At 40.7% G+C, this 13,506-nt stretch overlaps 1 protein-coding gene across 3 annotated transcripts in view; it reads left to right on the forward strand.

Moving 5' to 3' along the window:
• Nucleotides 1–1,370: 1,370 nt before the first annotated feature.
• Nucleotides 1,371–13,506, forward strand: part of DNAJC5B (DnaJ heat shock protein family (Hsp40) member C5 beta) — a 90,890-nt gene continuing 78,754 nt past the window's right edge. For 2 of the 3 annotated variants that reach the window (XR_009253697.1, XM_058699711.1), the window contains exon 1: nt 1,371–1,512. The gene's annotated coding sequence lies outside the window, so the exon portion shown is untranslated. Of the gene's footprint in view, nt 1,513–4,639; nt 5,052–13,506 lie in introns of all 3 variants that reach the window. The other variant, XM_058699712.1, reaches the window with a different exon arrangement.

A 13,506-nucleotide genomic window follows, 5' to 3' on the forward strand; every position in this document is an offset into this window, starting at 1 on the left:
AAATATTATTCATATCCATGATGATTCCCTTAGGAGAATTCTCAGATGTGGAATTGTCAGGTGGAAGGGCAATGATTATATTATTTTAAAGTTTGAAATTAGTGTTCATTAACCATTTCTCTAAGTTTTTATTGAGACATGTAGGAGGTTAGCAAAGCAACATTTATGACCCAGAGGAATAATTTCTTGTTAATCAAAAGGTTGCTTAATGCAATTACCTTCAAGTGTGTTCCAGGACCACATGACAATTCCTCCCACCCTGGGGAAGTCCTGTGGTAGGGAAAATGGTTGGTTGGAAGATCTGATTTGTAGTTGATGTTACTGTTTCCACTTAATTAGCTTTGTGATCTTGTGCAAGTCACAACCTCTCTCTGAGCTATAATTTTCTCACTCATAAAGTCATACTAAAAATAATACAGTGTTTACCTCACTGAGCTGTGAAGATTAAATGAAATATGTGGAAATGGCTTGTAAATGCTAAAACATGATATAAAATGTTAGTTGCTGGTGTTATAAAAGTACAATATATGCTCCCCACTTGAGAGATTTTGCAAGTACAATTCTCAGGCTTCACAGATACAGGTCATCTCGTGCAATGCAGACAATTTTTTAATGTCATATGGGGACAGTATATAGAAAAACTGGAGGGTATGAAAGAGAATTAAATTCCAATGAAAGCCTATTTCCTTACTGATTATTCCTTCCCATTCTCTCCTCAGCAAACACTAGAACCTTGTATGGCATTGCAGCCAACACTAATCCTGGGTTGAGCATTCTTTCTTATCATTAAATCTCATTGAAAACATCAGTTACTCAAAAGTCACATTACTTGTTAATCTAGAATTGGTCGGGTGGCTCAGAATTTCAGAGTTTGGGCCAGAACCAAAGTTAGCTATTTCTGGTACCTATAGATTTTTTGAAAAACTAATGATCTTCCCTGAGACTCTGTTCTCTTCCCATGATGCACGTTATCTGAATGGTCTCTTGTCATGGGTAGATTCAGGTAAAAATCAACCAATAAGCTGCCTACCAGAGAACAATGATGTTGATAAAACCCAGAGAACAGAGCCCATTGTGAGTGCAGTGTGTTCAGAAGGGTAGGGGTCTAACCCTGAAGGCAGCTGGGTTCTAGATTTAGCTCTGCCATGAACTACCTAGAATCTGAATGTCCGCATCTATACAATAAGTGAGTTAGATTAGAATCTAGCCACAAGGTCTTTAAGGTCTCTGTTCACAGTAAGATTCTATAGCTCTATAGGTCAGTTAACAAATAAAGGGATTAACCTTCCCAACCTTCCACCATGGGCAAGACAGAAAATACTGAAGCCAGAGGGTCTCAGCTGGGAGTTTGGGAGGAGCATGGATTCTACTCTGTGACATCACAATATTCAGCCCAGGCTCCAACTTGGCCACTGAGAAGAAAGTAACAGGAGGTTCAGCTATTGATATATTAGAGGCAGGACACTACCGGACAGAGCTAGAAGGAATCAGCTAGCCATGCCTCCAGTTCAGGTATGTAACAATTGCTAAGCTTAGAATAGAAATTGCTGTTATCTAAAAAAATAGAAAGAGAGGACCAGGAGATGAGTATATCTCCAGGCTTAGGAATAAGATAAGCATAGAGACTACGCACCACGTACTTTATGGTAAAGGTTCCCAATGATCAGAAAAAGGCCAAAGGCAGTCCCACCAGAAAGCGAGTTGTGTTATGTCCTCTTAATAGCCAGACTTATTTAATGTCATGAAGCCAGATGAAGATATTTCCAAGACTTTTAACCCCTCACCGGTCTATCCCCAACCATGGCAAAAATGCAAAAGCAACAGTTACCTCGAGGAAGTCAGTGTAAAATTACTTTGTAGAGTAGTTTACATTTATTGCCTGGTGGTGTTTATTCTTTTAATAGCTTCTTCCCAACATTGAAAGGGAAGAATAGACTTAACAAAAAATAAGTTAACTGAAAGAACTGAAAGAAGTATTTTCATAGAAGATAATACAAAGATAGAAACAAAAGTAATAAAAAGAGGAGAAATAAATTTATTATGGGTTAGCAACCAAGATTAAATTTAAAGCCTTGAAATTTCAAGGCTTAAAAGGCAAAAGGCCATCATCTCCTATAAACAGTGAAAGAGAAGGGCCTTATGGTTGAGAAGTAGGTAAAACAGTTCAGCAGGAACCATCTACAGTTCCTCCCCCTCTAAAGAACTCATGCCAGTGAAATCATCGCTGGGGATGCAGACATTTGTTTTCTTTACCTTGCCTTGGGGTTTTGGCTTCTAAAGTATTTGTTTCTTCCTGGAGTCTTGGGGCCCGGAGAGGCTCAAGTGACGGGCAAATAGCTTTTCTGTTTACCAGTAGGGCGGAGCATGGGGTGAGCGCCAGGTCCTGACTCATCTCCATTGGTCTCCCTCCGTGTCTCAACACACTGCGACCCCAGAGCTGAGTACAAGACTGTTCAGGCAAGCACGCTGAGATTTGCCCGCAAGAGCTAAGTTTATTGCCACATTCCCTCAGTGGAAGCAGCAGTCCAGTGTTCTGACAGGTAGATTAGTTACCCACAGGGGACTCCAATAGCAATAGACCAGGGGATGGGAGATCCAATCTCTAACCACAGGACACAATTTTAACACACTATGACCTCCAACATCAGGAATAAATATATCTCAGCAGTAAGACCAATACTCTATACACTATAAAAGTAGTAATAACCTAAAGCATGTCAATAAATCCGGAGGTCCAGATGAAAACAAAATGTACTTGTACATTAACTCTACTATATATTCAACCTCCCTCTAGAGAAACCATCATGATTTTTACAATTACAGTATTTATTTATTAAAAATGTTTTTTTAACGTTTATTTTTTGAGAGAGAGACACAGACAGGGGTGAGTGGGGGAGAGACTGAGAGAGATGGAGACACACAATCTGAAGCAGGCTCCAGGCTCTGAGCTGTCAGTGCAGAGCCTGATGCAGGGCTTGAACCCACAAACCACGAGATCATGACCTAAGCCAAAGTCAGATGCTCAACTGACGGAGCCACTCAGATGCCCCTACAGTTACATTATGATCCAACTTCTTAGGTCCTTGAAAATTAAACCCTCAATGGTCCAACTTTTAGACTTCATTAATAGTTATTGAAAACCAAGTTTAGGTTTAACTTAAAATAATATCCAAAAAACATAGTGTCCTAACTTGTCTACATTTATATTCCTTGACTATAATGTTCTCTGAGCATTGTGTTAGTCACATACCATGGAATTTTAGAGTTGGAGGGGAACTAAGAGATCATACATTCCAATGTCCTCATTTCTACAAGAGGGAACCAGCACAGAGAGGTTGTGTCTTGACTTAGGTCATTAAGCTAGTTAGTGTTAGCTTGGGGAACATAGCTTAAGTCCTCTTACTTTCAGCCAGGTGTCTTCAATATTCCCTGCCCCTAATTCATGCTGAAAGAATTAACTATTCATATCTGACCTATTTTAGAATATCCTAAGAAAGGAAATCTCATTTCCTTGGAGTGGTTATTAGTAAATTCAAGTACTCTATATAGGTGGCACCAGTCACCAAAACTCTCCTAGCCTTTATAGCTCTAAATAGAACAAGCTTTGGTCAAGGTCAAGAAAAGGCATCCAAGATCCCATCCAAAAGGCTGAGATAACAATTAAAATAAATCCAGGGAAACTGACAGGTTATTCTGCCTTGAGGCCTGATTAGAAGTAGTTCACTGAAAGAAAGAAAAAAAAAAAAAGAAAAGAAAAAAGGCATTTATAACATTAACAACTTTCTGCTTTTTAATAAATATGCCGACTTTCTGTGGCCTTGCCTTTTCCAGTTTAGCTAGATCACTTTGTTTATGTGTATGAGTGTGTATACTCTGTATGTATATCATATATATGTATACTCCATAGATGTATGTATGAGTGAACACTTCATCTGGCAGGTGTGGCTATTACACCATCTGTGGTAACCTATCCTTACTACCTAATATACCTCCTTTATGAGCCTCTCCTGACTCTTCCCATGAATTAATATTTTATTTGTAATTATGAGCTGCCTTAGATTTTTCCAGGGTTTGTTTTATGTAGAGCTGTATATGTCTTGCATCTCTAATTAACCTGTAAGTCTGAGCCCAGTCATTCCCTGGATACAGATACTCACAGCTTTTTCCTATTCAATTCATTGCAAATATATTAATATCTGTCTAAAGTCCCAAAATCTGAAAGGAAATGAAATTGCTAAATATAAATATAGATCTCATTTTCATAGTCATCAGTGCCAAAGATCTGATGAATATTTTCTAGGCTGCTAGACTGTTTTTTAACCAACTGAAAAGTGTATATCCTGTAAGGAACTTCCATATGTTTCTAGCTATCCATGCAGATTATCTTTCATAAAAGAGAATTATTAAATGATCACTAACAGAAAAGAACATTCCATCATGACATAGGGTTTAAACGGGTTGTAGTAATGTCTTTCAGCTTCCACATTAATTGCAAAGGTTGTGTAATATATTGAGTAACTTTGCACATACTACAGCATAAAACTTCATGAGAAAGCTGATTGTAAGAAATGGAGGGTTTTACAAAAAGAGCTTTAATTTCAGATTCTTCATTGTGGGTTTTGCATTTTCATCTCTACAGTAAACTGAAACACAGGTATGCCAAGTGAACTTTTGAAATGTTTTCCATCAAATTACCCAAGAAAATGCATCCTGATCAGTTTTATTTAACAGCTTTGGGAGGAAAAAAAAGCAAAGAAATCTACCTTGCCAGAGATCAAGGCATTTGATTCTTTCTCTTGCTGCCACCACCTGGGGTGCCTTGGCATCTGGCCACACCTGGATCTCTGACACATACAGGACTCTCCTTTATCCCAGCCCAGCCTCCATGCCCACTCTCCTAAGAATTGTGCAATGAGACCTTTGTAACCTGAGGCTTGTGAAGTCTGGAAAGGAATGTGACACAGAGCCAACAGACATTGCTTCCACCAGGGCTTAGAAGGAGCTTTCCTACCTGTTCACTTGGTGCCTGGGGGAATCTCAGAAGGGGAAAGGTATGCTCTAAAAGGAGTGGGAATGGAGCCTTTGGCAAGACAATGAAGCAATCACTCGGGTGTCTTTTCCCTGTTCTCTTTGCCAACCTTCAGAGTCATGTTTCATGCTGCTCCCAAGAGTAGTCTCAGATCCACTTTTGAACCACTTCCTTTCCTACTCCTAATTACACTCCCTGCTGAAAGCTATGAGTAGTAGGTTCATTCTTCCAGCGGCTCTATAAATGCTGATGGGTGATCCTAATGGGGGTTCTATATTACACAGTGATATTGATGACAGATTGGTGGGAGCTGTTGGCGGGACAGCTGGAGAGATCTTTGTGATCAGAGCCCTACCCTATTGGTACTTGTCAGTTAGCAACACAAAACTCTTCTCCTCACCTCCCCCACATACATCTTCCTCCATCATGGCAAATACACAATCTGCCCATTGGCAATACTTGAGGTTGTCCTACCTCTTCTGCCCAGGGAATTCTGTCATGAGCTGAGTCAGGAATAACCGTCTTTTAAGTTGCCTGTTTATCAGGGCATTTGGGTGGTTCAGTCGGTTGAGTGTCCGACTCTTGATTTCAGCTCAGGTCATGATCCCAGGATTGTGGGATTGAGGCCCATGTCGGGCTCCGTGCTGAGGATGGAGCCTGCTTAAGATTCTCTCTCTCTTTCTCTCTCTCTCTCTCTCTCTCTCTCTCTCTCTCTCTCTCTCTCTCTCCCCTTCTGCCCCTCTCCCTTACTCGCACTTCTCTCTCTCAAAAATAAAATAAAATAAAATAAAATAAAATAAAATAAAATATTTTTAAAAAGTTGCCCAATCATAATGGTCACACAAGTAGACCTCTAAAAGGAAGAACTGAAAGAAAGTGAAACACTTACTCTTCAGTCTTATACTGTTTAGAACAACCAAATATAATTAATTTTAAAGGACAAGCTCTGTATTTTATCAATATTGCTTATAAACAAAAGGTAGTCCCTGAAAAACAGATTTTTAGCGAGTTGAGAAGGTAATTTACTTAAGAATTACCAGTATTTTCCTTTCTTTAGAACATATTTAGAATGCAAAGTCATTATTATTAGAAAATGGAGGAAGGATTTCTTTTATGTTAGAATAGGTTCTTTTCTATGTTAGGAACTGATACCACCTCACACCTCTAACTAACATATTACCTCTTGCTGTACTCTGTCCTTTCAAGGTGGTTCTCCTTTCTTCCCCAAATGAATTCAGTATCAGTTTCAATCCACTTTGTGGTTTTTGAAAACTCAATATGTACCAGGCTCTGTGATGATAAAAAAGTTAAATGTCTGGCATAAATTTGGCACATGAGAAAAGATTAAACCAACCTTAACATGTGGTTTCTGTGAAAGGCCCAGCATACTGTACCCTGAACTGTGTCTGATTTTAATCATGGACATGGGCTTCCTGATCTCCCACCCAAAAGTTGGCATGTTCCAGACCTAATTCATTGCATTCCTCCAAATTTTCTCCCTTTTTTGTGATTCCCATCTCAGCCAATGACCTTACCATATTCCCAGTTATTCTGACGAGGTGGTGAGTCCTTTCTGATTCCTTTGACTCTCCTCCCATTCACTTGGTTATCAAGCCCACCAGGTTATCTACACATCTCTTTCAAGTCCATTTCTTCTGCCAGTTCCGCCTCCTGTTGCCCTGGGCCAGGCTCTCATTCTCTTTCCCTAAGATTACCCATCTCCCCAACTTCATTGCTCTGATCTCTGTTGTTTACATCTTTCTAAAATAAATACTGGAGGTTTTCACTTGCTAAGTTAAAAATGGTTCAAGATTTCCCACTGTTTAAAAAATGAAGACCAAACTCCTTATCTTGGCTTTCAAGGTCTTTCACTTTTTCTAGCCATTCTCCTCTGCCAACCATTCACTTAGTCTTCCCCAGTTTATTAACCAGATGGACTCCTCTACTTTCCATTCTCCAGAATGCCCAGCCCTTTCTTTCCTCGATGGTCTTATACAGTTCTCTTCTGACAGCTGAATTCCTATAGGATTCCTCCTCAGATTGGTGACTTTTTCTTTCTTCCTTCATTTATGATTTTCTCATGGCATTCTTTTTTTTTAATGTTTATTTTTAAGAGAGAGAGAGAGAGTGTGAGTGGAAGGGGCAGAGAGAGAGAGAGAGAGAGAGAGAGAGGAAGACAGAATCTGAAGTAGGCTCCAGGTTCTGAGCTGTCAGCACAGAACCTGATGCAGGTCTGGAACTCAAGAACTGGAAGATCATGGCCTGAGCTGAAGTCAGATGCTTAATTGACCAAGTCACCCAGGTGCCCCTCTCATGGCATTCTTATTTTTATGACCCTTTTGGCTGAAGGAATGAGCCAGGTGGGGTTGGAAGACCAAGAAGAAGAGAGAAGAGTTTCTTAAGACCCGAAATAGCATGTGCAAAGACTCAGAGTAAAGAGAGAATGGCATATTCAAGGAACTGAGCAGTGTACAGTAGTTGGTAGAAATCAAATCTAAGCAGAGAGGAAAGAACTGGGGAGAGATGGCACTGGACCTGCTATGGAGCTGGGGTTTTAACTTAAGATCAGTGGGCAGCTTTCTTTCTTCTTTATAAAGTTTATCTATCTATTTTTAAAATTTATTTGGTAATCTCTACATCCAACATGGGGCTACTCACAACCCCAACATTAAGAGTTGCATGGTCTCCTTACTGAGCCAGCCAGGTGCCCCTGGTGGGTAGGTAGTTTTAAAGGGTTGGTTATAAGCAGGGGAGCAATAGATATTTGCACTTTAAAAGAACGTAATTTATGGAGAACAGATGGGAATGGAGAAAAACTGGAGAAAAGACTGTCACTTAGGATCCTGGTAGGGTAAACCAAGGAGATGATAAGCTTGGTCTAGGGTAGTGACAGTAGAAAAGAGAGGAAGGCAGTGGACTTCTGGAAGGCCCAGGAATGATACTGTACTAGGTGCAGTATCACTTCCCACTAATGCCCCACTAAGCAGATCAGACTTTATCTTGTAGGAAACAGGAAGCAACAAGGATTTCTTAGCTTAGGTAAATCTACATTTTTTCAACGTTTTTTTTTTTTTTTTTTTTTTTTTGGGACAGAGAGAGACAGAGCATGAATGGGGGAGGGGCAGAGAGAGAGGGAGACACAGAATCGGAAACAGGCTCCAGGCTCCGAGCCATCGGCCCAGAGCCTGACGCGGGGCTCGAACTCACGGACCGCGAGATCGTGACCTGGCTGAAGTCGGACGCTTAACCGACTGCGCCACCCAGGCGCCCCTAAATCTACATTTTTGAAAGAGAACACTGGAGATGGTATGGAAGAAGGCTAGAAGGGGAAGACTGGTTGCAGATGGACAGGAAGCAAAGTCATTGAGGTGGGTGTTAAATGCTGATGGCACAGCTGCTCAAAGCAAGTGAACCCCTCTCAGCACTGGTGATCCTGCCCCAAGTGCAGTTAAATAAAAATAAATACGTTTTAATTGAAAAGTTATATGTGCATGCAGTAAAAATTTAAACAGTATAAACTTTATGCCATGAAATAATTCTCCCTTGTATCCTACTCCCCAGTCCTTTCCCTCCATGGAACTTGAGACAAATTTTACATGCTCTCCAGAAATTTTCTATGCATAAACAAACATGTACAAGTATGTATTATGCACATGCTCTCTATGTATATATGCACACATGTGGATCCACTTTTTAAAATAAGATTACTATACACATACTTCTATGCCTTGCTTTTTAATAAAAATGTGAAACTGCATTTTTATACCCTTTTTTATATCACCTCATGGAGATGTGTGCTTCATTCTTTTTATGCCTACATTGAAAATACTCCTACAGTTAACTCACAAGTTTCCCTACTTATGAACATTGAAGTCAAACATGGCTTCACAGGAGGAAGTCAAATTTTCACTCTTCACAGATGACATGATACTCTATATGGAAAAACCAAAAGGTTCCACCAAAAAACTCTTAGACCAAACCATGAATTCAGCAAACTCGCAAACTATAGAATCAGTGCACAGTTTAAGGAATCCACTCCTGAAATTATTGTTGCACTATATGCTAACTAACTTGGATGTAAATTTAAAAAATAAGTAAATAAAAAGAAAGTAAAATCTATGCACAGAAATTGGTTGCATTTCTATACACCAATGCTGAAGCAGAAAGAGAAATCATGGAATCTATTCTATCCCATTTACAAATGCACCAAAACCCATAAAATACCTAGGAATAAACCTAACCAAAGAGGTGAAAAATCTATACACTGAAAACTATAGAAAAGCTTATGAAAGAAATTGAAGAAGACACACAAAAAAATGGAAAAATATTCCATGTTCATGGATTGGGAGAACAAATATTGTTAAAATGTCAATACTACCCAAAGAAATCTACATATTCAATACAATCCCTATCAAAATAGCACCAGCATTCTTCACAGAGCTAGAACAAACAATCCTAAAATCTGTATGGAACCAGAAAAGACCCCAAATAGCCAAAGCAATCTTGAAAAAGAAAACCAAAGTGGGAGCCATCACAACCCTGGACTTTAAGATGTATTACAAATCTGTAATCATCAAGACAGCATGGTACTGGCACAAAAACAGACACTCAGATCAATAGAACAGAATAGAGAACCCAGAAATGGACCCTCAAATGTATGGGCAACTAATCTTTGACAAAGCAGGAAAGAATATACAATGGAATAAAGGCAGTCTCTTTAACAAATGGTGCTGGGAAAACTGGACAGCAACATGCAGAAGAATGAACCTGGACCACTTTCTTACACCATACACAAAAATAAACTCAAAGTGGATGAAAGACCTAAATGTAAGACAGGAAGCCATCAAAATCCCAGAGGAGAAAGCAGGCAAAAACCTCTTTGATCTTGGCCACAGCAACTTCTTACTCAACACGTCTCCAGAGGCAAGGGAAACAAAGGCAAAAATGAACTATTTGGACCTCATCAAAATAAAAAGCTTCTGCACAGCAAAGGAAACAATGAGCAAAACTAAAAGGTAACCGACAGAATGGGAGAAGATATTTGCAAACCACGTATCAGATAAAGGGTTAGTATCCAAAATCTATACAGAACTCACCAAACTCCACACCAAAAAAACAAATAATCCAGTGAAGAAATGGGCAGAAGACATGAATAGACACTTCTCTAAAGAAGACATCCAGATGGCCAACAGGCACATGAAAAGATGCTCAACATCACTCATCATCAGGGAAATAGAAATCAAAACCACACTGAGATACCACCTCACACTGGTCAGAGTGGCTAAAATGAACAAATCAGGGGACTATAAATGCTGGAGAGGATGTGGAGAAACGGGAACGCTCTTGCACTGTTGGTGGGAAGGCAAACTGGTGTAGCCGCTCTGGAAAACAGTGTGGACATTCCTCAAAAAATTAAAAATAGATCTACCTTATGACCGAGCAATAGCACTGCTAGGAATTTACCCAAGGGATACATGAGTGCTGATTCATAGGGGCACATGTACCCCAATGTTTACAGCAGCACTTTCAACAATAGCCAAATTATGGAAAGAGCCTAAATGTCCATCAACTGATGAATGGATAAGGAAGATGTGGTTTATATATACAATGGGATACTACTTGGCAATGAGAAAGAATGAAATCTGGTGCTCTTAGCCTGTGTGGTAGCTGCCTCCCCGTGCTGCTGCATCATTCCCCACAGGTACTGAGATGTCCCCTTTGTAGTTGGACAGGTCTGAAGGTATTAGTTATTGGTCCAAGCTCAGGGGCAGCAGTGGGGAGGGGAAAGCTCATTTTTGTCTTCACATGTCTGAATACATGAACTTGAGTGCAACTTGGAGCCACTAGGAGAGCTTTACTTTCCTTTGCCTTTGAAGTAAGCCACAGAACATTAACAGTTGCTACCCTTTATTGAAAGTTATGTGCTTGTGCTTTGAGCAGGATAATTTCATTTAATGTTTGCAATGACCCTGTGCTCTTCCCACCACCCCACTCTCCCATGGAAGGGTAGGGATGACATGGTCACCGTGGGCTTCCAAGGGCAGGGACTGTGAAACATCCTCCTTAAACCACTGTCCTCAGAGCCACCAAGAGCACCCTACATTGCCTTCAAGGTCCCCATGGGCCAGAAACATTCTGTTACACTCATCCCCAATTATGTCCATAAAAACAGCTTACAACATGCATGAATCAATAATTTTACAGGTGTGTGCTGTCTGCTGATTCACCCATGGAACAGGCCTGGGCTTTCCCTTCATTTGGTTTGCTCTTCGTAGCCTAACATGTTGCTGCTCCTCACTTTCCATCTCCTCTGGCACTTTCAGGAAACACTGTCCAGTGGCAAACTTATTGTAAGTCCCTAAATCAATCTTATTTAAAGGAGATTCCTCTGTCCTCTCTTCCTTCATCACTTTCTGGGTTCTTCCCTGGAAGTTCTCTTTGTGGTGACAGCATAAGCAGTTTTCACAGTGTTACTAAGTTAGCTTTGGCCACAGCAAACCTCTTGTCTGAGAGAGGAGGAATCAAGATCAAGAAGACATGTGTCTTATCCAAGTTCACAGTTAGACGCCAAGTCATCCATCTCCCAGTCCAGTGTTTCTGGTGTACCCCACAGATATCAGTTCTGATGGGTGGGGTTCAGTCCAATCCATTGGAGGCAGGCTGAAGAGCAGCATATCTCCAAGGTGAGAGGCAGATATGCAGGCTGTACCAGATGACAAGGGAGGTCAGTAACTCTTTTGCATGGCTGCCTCTATGTACAACCGTGTACAATGATGTAGGTACAGCACGAACAAAGCAAGGTATTGGGAGAACAACTGGGATAGAGTAGTCCTTTTTTATCAACAGAAGCAAATTCCCTTTGGTTTTCATGCTTCACTGGAAGGCCCAGGAAAGATCTGAGACTCTTATCTGTCTGGAATTGCAACAAGTGATTCACTATGGCCCCCATTCCCAATGGATGTGGCTTTGGCTTGTATCGTGTGTTTATAGAAAATCAGCTGGTAAGTCTGCATGGATTCACCCAGTGAATTCTCCATGACACCTTTGTAGGCCAATAGGCAAGCATTTGGGCTTCATGGGATGACATTTCCAGATCAGAGCCCTGGTCTGGTTCCATCTCATCACCAGTGTTGTTTTGAGTGTGAATTATATGATAGGAGCTGAGAGTAAATGGGCTTGTTTCAGCCAAGGTTCTGAGAACTCTCTATCAGATAAACACTAACACAAGGAAACAATCATTGGTGGTAACAACTCACAAAAGAAAGAAAAATAAAACTGCTTTCAAGATCATCCTACTTTTTATTTTTAAACAAAGAATACATGAATTCCAGGTGTTTTGAGAGCAATAAAGCAATTGTTGAGAAGGCAGCACACTCTAGAGGTGGGTAAAGACTTTGGAAGGTACCCACAGGCATGGATGTTCATCCTGGCTGCCAAGACCTCATTGGTGCCCTTGGGCAAATCACCTACTTCACTGCTTGACCTGGGATTCTTGGAACTGGGAGACCTGTGATCCTACCCAGGCTCTGTTAGTAACTATTTGATGTTGACATGTGTTACTTTTTTGAACCTTTGTTTCTTGATTTGTAAAATGAGAATAATAACATTTTCCCTGCCTACCTGTCCCTGTTGTTGTGTACGTTAAATGAACCTATGTGAAAATACTTTGTTAATAATAGTGTGCTCTCTATATTATATTTTCCTGTGATGCAGACATAATGTCTTTTGCTGAAAGTGAAGCAGGAGATTGGTGGAGAATGGTGGAGCATGGTAAAAAGACTAGGGTCTTCTGGGATACAGAGAAGCATGCAGGGCAGGGTTGCAACTGGGTTTGGAGATCATGGATCTGTGATGGCAACATTCACCTCACCAGTGGATGTTCAATTAAATATTGGTTGGGGCAGTAGAAGGAATTAGGGGTATTGACAAAGGAATAGTTACAATGGTGATGCCAGAGTCTAAGTTGAACAGGCAAAGGGTTAAAGAAAGGGACATGGCTGATAGATTTGGGGAATTAGGAGGTGTTAGTGAGATGTAAATGCTATGTGTACAGATGAGCTAGCTGGTGAGGTGGGCAATGATGGGTTTAGGGTGTGAGGCTGGAGTTCAAGGTTTGAGAGCTGGAGGACATCCAGCTATCCTAGTAGGGCAGCAAGCCATGAGGGAAAGGGTGCTGGCTTGGAAAACCACATGGGAACTGAAGGGCCCCAGGTCAGTGACAGGACTTGGGTTAGAGAGAGCTGATTGCCAGAGTCCTGAGAGAATACGAGCGAGGTGTCAGATATAGGAATGGATATGGGGAGGACAGGGAAACTATGGATGGTAGACAGATCAAATGTAAGGGATAGAGTGTCTGGAAGGGCTTGGAGGAGAATGTTGAAGCTATTTCAGGGTAAATGAGAACCAGAAAACAGAATGACCCAGAGGCACGTTTGACTTAAAATTTGATATGAATTATATATAAACCAATTATTTTA

This window comes from Neofelis nebulosa, chromosome 14 (assembly GCF_028018385.1).
Source record: "Neofelis nebulosa isolate mNeoNeb1 chromosome 14, mNeoNeb1.pri, whole genome shotgun sequence".
Taxonomy (NCBI): Eukaryota; Metazoa; Chordata; class Mammalia; order Carnivora; family Felidae; genus Neofelis; species Neofelis nebulosa.